The sequence below is a fragment of the Lepisma saccharinum genome, chromosome 11 (assembly GCF_977018435.1).
Source record: "Lepisma saccharinum chromosome 11, izLepSacc3.1, whole genome shotgun sequence".
In the NCBI taxonomy this organism is placed as follows: domain Eukaryota; kingdom Metazoa; phylum Arthropoda; class Insecta; order Zygentoma; family Lepismatidae; genus Lepisma; species Lepisma saccharinum.
In genome coordinates, this window is record NC_139239.1 from 24,318,035 (window position 1) to 24,331,257 (window position 13,223).

At 38.5% G+C, this 13,223-nt stretch overlaps 1 protein-coding gene across 2 annotated transcripts in view; it reads left to right on the forward strand.

Moving 5' to 3' along the window:
• Positions 1-7,663: 7,663 nt before the first annotated feature.
• The window catches only part of LOC145994681 (putative U3 small nucleolar RNA-associated protein 11), a 39,104-nt gene continuing 33,544 nt past the window's right edge, over positions 7,664-13,223 (forward strand). For both annotated transcript variants that reach the window (XM_083130825.1, XM_083130824.1), the window contains exon 1: positions 7,664-7,776. The gene's annotated coding sequence lies outside the window, so the exon portion shown is untranslated. The remainder of the gene's footprint in view (positions 7,777-13,223) is intronic.

Consider the following 13,223-nt stretch of genomic DNA (forward strand, 5'->3'; position numbering starts at 1 on the left):
TTCACCCCACCAACAATCTTGGCCACAAAAAAAAACAACAAAAATTTCCCGGGGGAAAGTGTTTTTGTTATAACAATGAAAAGATAAGCAATTACTTTAAATTTTAAATATACTTTATTAAGAATAATATTGAAAACACACACAAATTAGTGTAGTTGTGAGTGTTGAATGCTTTCTGTCTCAAGAGATCATTAACAAATCTACATCAATACGCACAGTAAAAGTAAAACAAGAATGCAAAACAATAATAACTATGAAATCTAATTGATTTATATTAACATAGTGCACAAACTAAACAAAAACTTACACATAATAAAACCACTTCAACTGCCATAATTTATTAACATCTTTAACCGGTTAGTAAAGGAATTAGTTAGCTGCTTTACACTATCTGATATGTATGAAAGTAACAAATTAATTTCTAATTAATAATCACAATAATTATTTTAATTGAGTAATTTATTTTCACTTTTAATAACATTACAAATATGTACATGGTATAATTCACACATATGTTTGTGGGAGGGGGGTTGTAGGTTACGAACTTTCTCGCCCTCACCAGTTTTCAATGATTTCGCACCCTGGTGGGTTGTGAGGTGTTGCAGTTCACAATGCCTTCAGTGAGGTGTTGCGACGTGTCGTGATCTCCGATGAAAAAAAAAAAAAACAGCGGGCGACAATATATAACTGAAGACATCGCATCTAACAAGACTTGTTAGTGGATTGCAATACCAGTAGTCTCATTACACAACATCAGGCTACCATACACTTCAAAATACACAACTTGCTATTTATATACGAGTGATGCTTAAATGACAACGTAGTTCAACTTCCGTCCTCCATTGTTCTATTATTTATTTATTCAGTCAAATTTTCATCACAACCCCCCCCCCCCCAAAGTTAAGTGGATTCAACCAGCCTTCACATACCCGCCTGTAGGCACCCCTGTTCGACATTCCACTGATTATATATACGTATAAGTATATAAAGTGACCCTCGACTTTCTTCAGTTCTATGTCTCAAGTTTTCGTTCAGTGAAAAGTTTTTTAAAGTGTGTGTTACATAATACACACGGAACTTCCTCACATTCCTCCCTGTGTAGTTCAAAGATTCATAAGACTCAGAATTGTAATCTGAATAAGGAAAATTAATTAAGAAATAAATACCAATAGTCGAAGCAAAGTTACCAAATTTGAAGAAGTTAAGTGAAAACAGCTCCTCTCTCACTCCTAACAGAGAGCAATAGACGAGATTGTTTTCTTTTACATATTCAACTTATCCATAATTTTGGCTTTCTGCCTTTCTTTATTTAACAAAATTATTTTACGCATTCAAGATATATATTTTTCTTTCTGCCCTAACAAAATGCATTACTAGGTGTATTAACCGCAATTTTACATGAAACTAATGTTTCACAGAATAATGTGACGACTTATAAACTACCGATAAAATGTGTGCGTAAATGGCTGTGTAATCCAACTGTAAGGACATACGTTATGTCGGATCCTAAGTAAGTCTGTGTATTCACTCCCAATTAGCATCTGGGCATAATTACGGCTCTTTTTTGTTCATAATTACTGCTTTGATTCGGCTGCGAAACCGGAGCGTAGAGCGATCTGTCCGCGCGTGACGTCACGCCTGACGTCAAGGACCACGTGATCAGGTATGGCCCCAGCCTTCTACTCTAATAGTCTTGTGTCAGAACACGAAGTTGGTCTACCGTAGTGCAATAAAGGAGATCCAAATCCTGTGATGTGATCGGATTCACAGATTTGCCAAACAAGTGAGAGATTAGTCTGTGAAAATGGAACTTCAAGTTGTACTTTTCTGGAAGTGTCTATTTTACATGTTTTTTTAATAATTGTGGACTTGAAAGTTATCTGTTATTAGAAGTGAAAGGTTCAGGATTCGATAAATACATATTTGATAGGTTTTGAACGCGAAAAGCGTAAGAAAGTGTGACTATCGAGTGCTACGATTGTGTTGTGACAGACATTTTTCTAGTTGTTTCAAAAGGATACCGGGAAACAATTAGATCGTCCCAACATGGAAGAAAGTAGTAATGAACTTAACGCAGCAAATGCTATGTTAGCTTTGGCTGACGTAACGGAAAACCAGAATGACTGGGCAGATATAAATGATCGAGAAGAAGTTGACATGACGGATCACAAAAGCAAACGTGTTCCCAAAAGGCAAAGAGAGGAAAACAATGAAGTAGGCCAGGAAAAAGTAGCTAAATCACCCACATCTGCTATACCTAACCTTAATTATTCTAGAGATCATTCGGGACCATATATTGTTTTATTAGAAGGAGTGGATAAAAATATTGGCAAACTAAATGGGGGAAGTTTGGGCAATTTTTTTCGTAAAAACGAAATCCCAGTTGATCTAGTAGAGCAATGTGGACGAAATCGGGTGAGAGTCACATTTGCTAGTGCACAAGCAGCCAACACGTTCGTTAATGACCGAACACTACACACACAACTAGCCGTACTGGCCCGCGTACCCCAATCGTTAGTTCAAAGAGAGGGTTTAATTTTTGGCGTGGCCATAGACTTAACAGAAACAGATATTCTGGAAGGAATTGATGCTGGTCCCATACAGGCAATAAGTGCCAAACGACAACAAAAGAAAATTTGGAACTCCGATGCGAATTTCACACTCAGAGATTCCACTGTAGTGTGTGTAACTTTTCGCGGAAACAGACTTCCAGAAAAAATTATATTAAATCTCGAAATCAAGGACGTACAACCTCGTATTAGACCTGTCTTGCAGTGCAAATGCTGTTACAGACTGTCTCATGGTGCAAATCAGTGCAAATCGAAAGCAAATTGCCCACAATGTGGATCCCCAAAGCATGGGGAATCTTGCAACAAACCACCCCAATGCATAAATTGCAAAGAACAACACAATGCTCTAGATAAGAATTGTCCAGCTAGGAGGGAAGCTCATGCCATACATACTCGTATGGCAATAGAAAATATTTCTTACTTTGAGGCTAGCCACAAAATACGGGGTACATATGTAGCCCCTCTCACAAAGGCGGAGGTATTACGATCACTACACGATCCACATACATACCCAACCTTACCTACCCTGGAAGCAGGTACCTCTTTTGGGGGACCACCGGCCTCTACAAGAAGAAACACTTATTCCAACATCGTGAGACAAGAACCTCCTACAAATAATAAAGCTAACTCTACCCAGGACTGTACACCTCTGGTGCGCCCTACACGTGGAAGAAGACGTAAGAAGAAAAATAATAAGAAAACCTCTGACACCTCGGACTCTTCTACCAGTGCCTCAGATGATGATATTTTCCATCCCTCACCCCCAATAGGATCCCGAGCCTTTCCTCCGCCTCGTAGTACAGGAGCTGGTGCACTTGGGAGAATTCCACCCAAGAGTACACCAGAAAGTATCACGATTCGTACGGACGAGAAGGTTCAAGGTCAACAAGGCCTAACAGAGACTCGTTCCGATAACACTTTACCCCCTATGCGGACATATGGTGCCAGAGACACATTATCTCCCGAACAGCGATCAATATATCGTTCTCTACTTGATCTTATTCCGGATCTATGGGCCTCTGTAGTTAATATACCAGAAATACACGAACAGGAGAAAATAATTAGAAGAATACAAGAACTTACGTCCCACCTCTTGTCTATTATGTCGGGTCGTTAATACGCCCCGATATCTTTCATATTTATCTCTATCACCTCCCCTCCCCTATCCTAAAAACATGTCCTTGCCTGTTACTCTACAATGGAACGTGCGCAGTCTATCGGCACGTAAATGCGAAATTCAAGATCTGTTGGCGGATTACCGTCCACAACTTATCTGTCTACAGGAGGTGAAAGGTACTCATCATGAGAACTATCGGTTACCCCACTACATAATGTACGGCCCTCCCTTTGACCAAAATCAACGGGGAGTTGCTGTATATGTCCATGAAAATATACCCCATTCCGTAATTAACATTCCATATTCCCTCCCAATAATAAAAAAATACCAAGGTGAAATAGCTGCCGCCCGAATTAAATATGCTCATTATTTATTTACGCTTATATCTATGTACCTTCCACCACATCCTCTTTCTCAGAATATCCCACTCTCAGCCTTGAACGAACTTTTTACAATCATTCCGGGTCCATATTTGATAACAGGAGATTTTAATGCACATAATCACATATGGGGTAACTCTCGGACGGATAGGCTGGGAACCACAATAGAAAATTGGGTTACTGAAAATAACCTTATTATTCTGAATGATGGTTCCCCCACACATTATCCTCATAACGGATCCAGCCCGACGAGTATAGACCTCACTTTAGTATCACCACATATATTCAATAACATCAATTGGTTTAACGACATGGATTTAAGAGGGAGTGATCATACCCCAATTTTCCTTTCTTTACCGGCTAATTTATCGACTACAAGCACAACTGTACCTCCGGTTCGTCGCTGGAAACGCGATTCCATAAACTGGGAAAATTTCCGCACTTCTTTCCTCCGTTTATATTATAGTGATGATTCGGCTTCAGTAAGGACCATTACATATACCCAATTCTTGCAAATGCTAACAATCGCACTCGATGACAGCGGAACGAGACAAAAGTTTTACTCTTTTGACCGTTTTCCAAAACTCTATTGGTGGAACCCAACCTGTGCCGCAATTAAAAAAAGAAAGAAAATATTAGCAAAATTATACGCCAGATATCCTATGCCGGATACCTGGCGAGAACTAAAGAATGCCCAGGCGATAGCGAAAAAAACATATATCAAAGCTAAACGTCAGGCATGGAAATCATATTGTCAGTCTCTTGACCTTAACGTGCCAATTAGTATAATTTGGCGGAAATTCAATTCTCTCCGACATCCCCATGTTTCCCATCCACGTCCAATTGATACTTCCTGGGAATCAGATTTTATGGATCTTCTCACCCCCCCCATCCGTTCCTATGCCTTCCCCCTTTTATGACCGTGAACCTACCGAATTTACTGATGACTTCCCAGCTATTTCAGTTAAAGAACTAAAAAATATCCTTGATAAAATCAAATCCACGGCACCTGGCTACGATGGTATTACCTATGAAATTCTAAAGCACTTACCAGTTCAAGGGTTCGAAATTCTTGCTGCGATTTATAATTATGTATATCGCAGAGGAAAAATACCACGTGGCTGGACCCAACATATTGTGATACCTATTTTAAAACCAAACAAACCAACCATGCAAGCCTCTTCATATCGACCTATAGTTTTGATACCAGTTATGGCTAAACTATTCGAACGTACCCTCCAACATAGAATCGTTTGGACACTAGAAAAACGCCAATTTTTCCCATCCACACAATTAGGATTTCGCATCGGTCTTGGTAGTCAGGATGCTATTGCTACACTCACTGTTGCTATTCAAAATAGCCAACTCCTGAGACAATTTTGCTTCAGCTTATTTGTTGACATCGCTAAAGCATATGACTCCGTTGACATTTCAATATTATGCAATCTTCTTGATTCAATAAACATTCACCCGATTGTGGCTAAAATAGCTTGGAATCTATATCAGGAACGTATTCTGGTCTTCTGGTTTCATAATGATGTGAAGGGCCCGAGACTGGTTCGGAGCGGAATACCACAGGGCTCCCCTCTGAGTCCCCTCCTATTTAACATTTACACCAAATATATACATCAAATACCAAGGACCACTCACAACATCATTCAATATGCTGACGATTTTTGTTTTTATCAAAGTACATCAGACACCACACAAGGAATTTTAGAATTGCGCAACCTGATTCATACTCTACGTGTTCAATTATTATCTCACGGTTTATCTTTTTCTGCCGAGAAATCAAAAATTATAATATTTAACCCTTATACATCAAACCGACATCCTAACAATCTGACACATATACTACAGATTCCGGTAGTATCTTCCTGTACTTACCTGGGGGTTTCCTTTGATAGAAAATTAGATTGGAAAGTCCATATTAACAAACTGCTAGCAAAAGGAAAACAAATAATCAATATTCTAAAAGGTTTGGCGAACACGAAATGGGGTGGACACCCCTCCATTATGACTTTGTTCTACAAAAATTGCTTTCGCTCTTTATTCGAGTATTCGGCACCCGTTTATGGTGGGACGATTGATACTTGGGCCGATAAAATAGACATTTTACAGAGACAGGCACTCCGTGTTTGTCTAGGATTAATGAAATCTAGTCCAAATATTAGTGTCTACAACGAGAGCGCTGAACAGGCCCTTTCATTTAGACGCCAGTATTCTACTACGAAATTTCTATTTAAAATATGGGAAAGACACAACCATCCTTTCAATAAAGCATTTGCAATACAACGAAAACTGGGTGAAACTTTACCCTTGGATAGATCATGTTCTAGATATTATTTTTTGTATTGTTACAACATAGATAGAGAAGCATATCACTTAAGTTACACTATAGAAAATCCGTTGATTTACACTTTGAGGATTCCTACCGAGTCACCTGTCAATGTCAATTATGTTGATTTCGGTCGACATGAATATTATAAAGAAATTTGGCCAGACTATGACTTCATATACACTGACGGATCAAAAGATGACGAACATGTCGGCTGCGCATTCTACGCACCCTGCCAAAACATAGTCAGACAATTCTCCTTACCGCAAGACATGTCCATATTTTCGGCAGAATGTTATGCCATACACCAGGCATTGCTCTATGCCCGTGGAGCGGGATTTAAAAAAACTCTAATTCTAACTGACGCAATGAGTGTTTTATTTACACTCGATCGTTGTGGAAAAGATGCATACCGCATGCCCATTCTCCCGTCCCTGATCTTACAAACTACATTAAATCTCCGCCAAAATGATCAACGAGTGCAATTTACGTACGTAAAAGCTCATAGCAATCTTAATATGTATCAGGATTTAGTGGACCAATACGCAAAAAAGGCAAAGAACACTCCTTTTCCTACTCCCTTTCGTTTATCCTATACTGATCTTCTACCCCGAGTTAAAATGAAACTTAATTCCCAATGGGAAGCTCGGGCACTTAATCAAATTGCAAATACGACCACTTATAAATGGTACGCAGAAAAAGTAGTCAGTCGATCCTGGTTTCATAAACTGAAACTTCCTCGTGAAGTGATAACTTTTACACTTCGCCTACGAACGGGACACGTTTGCACAAACGAACACCTAGCAAGACTGCATCAAAATCCCTCCCCTGCTTGTGATTGCGGAGAAAACAAACAAACGCCAGTTCATCTCTTCTTCCATTGCCCGTTAAGAAGCAAATACAGACACGCTCTTTTTAACTGTTTACACAGAGCCAAAATACCATTTCCCATATCCATACCATCCCTATTATCGTCTCCTTCACCGCGTACGATGTGGATATTATATAGTTTTGCCAGACAGAATGGTATTCAATTTTGAAATTTGTGTGTATGTTCAAGCTTCTGATCAGTACTAAAATACAGTGAAGTGTAATATTACAATATCTTTACGACCACAACTTACTATGACTTCGATTCAATGGTACTTCTGCTCACAAGTGTACTACATCGCAGACCTTTGACCAAAACTGCCATATACCCGGCGGTAAGGGTCACAAAGAAGAAGAAGAAGAAGAAGAAGCCAAACAAGTGAGTAATCTGTGTTTAGCTGAAAGTACTAAACTGTCCGCTGATGACTTATGGAAGTTGATATAATTCTTGTATGTTGAAGTTTATGTGTAATATTTATATAGTCATTACACAGAACCAAGGTAGGTGTAACATGAGGTACTGTTTTAGAGGTATGAATGAAGAATATAGAGAATGTCTCTAAATTACGTTAATATTTGGTATACTAACTAAAGTTGGCCTTCTAATCACGAATCTGTTGTTAAAATGCCGCGGACGCGTGTAAAAATTCAAGGGTAGCCCCACAAACCATTGACGGATATCCCCACGAACCATTTCCTGCAAGGTTAGGTGTGATTAATATTGTTGTCCCCTTTCTCCAAGGTTTACAACCTTCGTCGATATATATTCTTCCTAAAACTTCATCGTACAATGCAGCAGAACAATAAATAATCACTTTTCATGTAATAATATTGCGCATTTTGTGAAAATCGACATCATCATGCCGTTGTTTCCAAGATGTACCTGCAGATGGCTCTAGCGTCGGAAGTCACGCGATCTCGCTAGTGAAACCAGGGTTTCCAAACGCGCGATATTTTTTCAAGAATCGCGCGTTTTTTTCTTCGAGAAACGCGCGGTTTTTTGTCGAGAAAGGAAAATGGTTTTTCGATGAATTTGGGGGTGAAATGGGTGCTAATGGAACCTAACCTAACCTCGTGTGAATGGTTCGTGGGGCTACCTGTGGATGGTTTTTGCTGCTAACGTCAATGGCTTGTGGGGCTACCCGTGGATGGTTTTTGGGGCTAATGTCAATGATTTTTGGGGATAACGAACAATGTTTCATCAAAATGTACAATTTCCAGACGTGATCCCCGGTTTTGTACAACTTTCATGCACAATAGAGTTGTAAACATTGATATTCAAAAACAAAAGAAGCGTTACCATTCGCAAAGCAAGCGATATCGCACCGTGACGTGCTTTCCGTAGCATTAAGGAAAATGGTTTATTTTAGCAGAAAAAGTATTTGTTTTCGTGCAAAAAGCATAATGGCACCTTCCACTATGTTCCGCAATACATAATTGGTAAGTACTAACCACGAGAAAGACAAAATATCCGATTTAAATGTGTCTCCGATGTATGAAACTGTTAATAATACAAGTTCTGGAAATCATAGTATATGCAGTGGAATTGGTAACATTATAATATAGGGGTGATGGATTTCTTCAAATTTACAGGAGAAAGTACTTACAGAAATCGTTTTCTGTAGCGTTGTGAACGTTCGTGAATGTAGTTTTGATCCATTTTAATGCGAATACATGTTGTTTTCTGCGAAAATCTCTGTCCGACATGCTGTTTCTGCTGCCGCCATTTGCTTTCTGCACGAGAGCACAATAGATGACGTAATCCCGTAGTCAGTGTTTCAAACTCGCCGTGTTTGCACTAGAACATGACGTGTCGAGTATTTTTATTTTTTAAATTTTTTTTAACCTAACCTAACCTTACGGAAAATGGTTTTTGGGCCTAACGTGAATTGTTTTTCGGGCTGACGTCAATGGTTTTTGGGGCTAATGTCAATGGTTTGTGGGGCTAACGTCAATGGTTTGTGAGGCTAACGTCAATGGTTTGCGAGGTATTAGCATAATTTCAAATTGGGCACGAAAGTAGGTATTTTCCAGTGAACGAGGTTGCAACACTGCATAATTCGACAAAACACTCACACAACGTGCGATGAACCAGTACACTGTCGTCATAATGTGTGTTACAGAATAGAAGTAACAAGTAAATGTAAGAAATAGACAGTACGTTAGAAACTGCACGGAACATTTGATTCACGTAGTCGACGGTAATGGTGGCACGAGCTATCGTGCAACGGAGATACATTAATGTCGAAAATGACATTATTTACCGGCCGAATTAGTTGCACAAATGGAAAAAAACACTATTCCCAGCTTCCAAAAGTCCACAGAAACTCAATTCCGTAAGTACTTTCCAGTCATTTCTCCTGTAAATTTGAAGAAATCTGTTTTCACTATATCTGTTACCCAAATTTTAACTATGTTTGCCTTACCTAACCACACATCAATGGTTCGCAATTATTTTGCAATTTCTAGATCCTGATACTACCAAATTTTAACTATTTGCCTAACCTAACCACACGTGAATGGTTCACAATTATTTTGCAATTTCTAGACATTTCCGACAAATTTTAACTTCAGATTCGTCATTAGCAGGCCTCAATTAGTAAGTATGTCAAATATGAAGAAAATCGGAGAGGGGTCCGGTCATCTTATGTCATACCAGAAAATTAATTAACCCTGGAACGCAAACAGGGGTTACCAGTAACCCCAGGGAGAATTTCAAACATTACTAGTTCTTAACTATAGAGTTGGCAATGCTGATGTCTTATCTATACTTGCTCTTGGTTTTCATCATTATTTTAAACTGAATGAGATAACTGTCGTTGTTGGTGTTGTAGGCAGAGAGCTTTCAAATCGAGCAGTTTGGTGGTTGAGGTGGTGCGTAAGCCCATGTTAGTGTTACCGTTTGGATTTTTGCACTAGGCCTGTTTTACGTTCCGATGCAAAAATGACAAAAAGAACAAAAAATTCTACTCCTACATGTTCTAAACAATTTAAACCTGCATTGAGGACATCGGACAATAACTTTGGAGATGTTGTGGAAGCTTGGTTAGACGAAGATGACTATGATTCCGACAATTAAGGATCAGATTTTCAAGACAACGTTTCATGGTTTTTTGAAGACAATGATGAATTTAGTGCTGAAAGTGCGACTGACAGTGATGGTGATGAAATTTGTTCAAGTGATGTGTTAAAGGGCAGAAATGGGTATATGTGGACAAAGAAGGAACTAGCAAGAACATGCACTGTTCAGAGGAATATTGTGTTGCGAATACCGGGTCCGAAAAATGCTGCAAAGCAAGTAAGTACGGGATGCAAGGCATGGAAGTTATTATTTGGTCATACTATGATTGAAAGTGTAGCGTTGTTTACGAACAAAGAAATTGAAATAAGAAGTTGGAAATATGAAAATCGTAGGTACGTGGGGCTCACAAGTGAATCTGAAATGTATGCTTTGATAGGTTTGTTATACATTTCTGTTTGCTGAAAAGATGGACACCTCACAACAAATTAATTGTTTTCATGCTTTGGACCAGAATTATATAGACATACTATAGTTGGTACTCTCCAAAAAAAACAAGAAAGAAGTTCCATTGTGTTTCAAAAGAAGTTTCATTGTGTTTCATTCCGAACAGAAAGAAACCTGTGAATTCAGCTCAGTTTGCATTTAATGGCAAGAAAACTTTATTATCTTTCACCCCAAAGAAAGGAAAATCAGTGTTTTTGCTTTCTACAATGCATTCTACCAAAACGATTGATGAAGGCAATGCCAAACCAGAAATAATACATTTCTACAACTCAATGAAGGGAAGGGGGGGGATTCTTTCAATGAAATGGTGCACATATATTCTGTGAGGAGTAGGAAAACATGAAGATGGCCAGTACGATACTTTTACGGAATGTTAGATCAGGCTGGAATTAATGCAATGATATTGTTTTATATGGGAATCCAGAACATAAGCCAGAAATCCGAAAGATTGTAAAATTCATGTTAGTGATCCAGGGTTAAAAATTACCTTATACCTTCCAATATATTTCCGTTGACAAGCGACTGTATGTATCGTAGACTAGTGGGAATTAATGTAGAAGTAAATCGGAACCTTAGTAGAATGCATTTTGGGACTTTTTTTAATGCTAAGGGAACCAAACCTGGCCTGCCTAACCTAACTACGAAAGCATATATTGAACAAAATCTTAACAGGGTGGTGACAGACCTGGAAAACCGGGAAAAGTCAGCGAATTTGAGAGGTCAAAAAAAGTCAGGGAATTTTGTCTTGATTGAAGTTCTTTTTTTTTTTTATGCGATGGAACGAATGTGCCAAGCATTTGCTTTGAAAGATGTTATGAAGCGCTGCATGGAAACAGAACATCTTGTTGCTAAATCACGGCCTGAACGTTTAGGCCCCTTTTATGCACAACACAACCATGGCACCAGAAACGGCAGGAGGAAAGGGGGGGGGGGAGAAATTTCCGGAGGGGCAGAAAAAATTGATATGCATCTAAGTATTACGTGGAAAATTCATTGATTTATCATTTGTTCTTGTTTGCATGGGAGTAGTAAAGGGACAGAACTGTCAACAGATGGAGTGGATTGGGGGAGGGGACACCCGATAGTTGTTGTAGTATTGCATTTTGTCGTATATTCTGAAGGAACATGGAAACAAATAAGGGTGCTAGGCAACCCTGTAATTTGTAGAATGCCGTGGTACAGCATGAACATTTTAGGCTCCATTGTTGCATACGATTTTTGTCGAATATCACAGTCCGATTAATGTTGAACGTCGACAAAATGTCTCACTACAACATGCAGCGAAAATCGCATCCATGGCACTCTTGTGGAATTGATTTTTGTTGGATGTCTTCAGAGTGCAACATCTGACAAAAATCACCTGCATAAACACAGCCTTGTATATCCGAGTTTGTCTGGTGTGGTACCACATTTCATTGAACAAACTTTTTGGGTTTGTTTGTGCATGCAATTTTTGTCGAACGTATCAGTTCGATATTTGTCATTCTGCGACATCTGCCAAAAATGGCATGCATTGCTCTTTTGTGAATCAGATGTTTCTTGGATGTCCCAGTATGACATTTTTTGTTGTTTACGATGTGTGTGAGATGGAACATCCAACAAAATTCACATGCATAAACTGAGTCTTATTAGTCTGCTGCACCACTGCAAATATGCTGCTGGAATGTTATTACTCTTCTGGCTCATTTAACCTTATTTAATGTAGCAATGCATACGAAGGTTTTCTTTCATCATTCAGGTGTAATACTGGTTTTGCACAAGTTAACGTAATTTTACAATGACATTGCACTATTCTTCGATATCAAGAAGAAACCTGCAAATCGGGACATATATGTTGAATAATATCATGAAAAAGTGAAACAGAAACCTGCATTGGTAAATGTTATACAAATTTGACAAGTGCATGCTCCCAACCTCAACACTCCCATTGCAATTCACAACATCCACTGTCCTGTCTGTTTAAACTCGTGAGAGATTGTTATTAATCTGTCACCGAGTGAAGTTAATGTCCAATGTTATGAAATAAAATACAAAATAATAAATACGTAATATTTTAATATAATTACTCGAATCATTTCTCTGCCAGCCCTGCTAAATTTTCACTTCTAATCTACTGATTTATACGAGGGGCATCTAGAAAGTAAGTTCCAATTAGTAGGACCTTGATTTTTCACAAATGCAATAACAATGAAAAATGTTAATTGCTTTGAAGTAGTATTTATAAATGTGCAGTGATGTCTGAACACATTTTTCACCCGTTCAAAATAGCGAAATAATGCAAATTTGGCATGTAAATTGTTGAAATTTTTCACAAATTTAAAAAAAATGTGCTTTAACAATGAAAAATACTTTGAAATCCAACAGTCTTGTCTTTTTTAGCCTTAAAAAAATATTTGCCATATTTGTGCAAGTTTTTCAACAT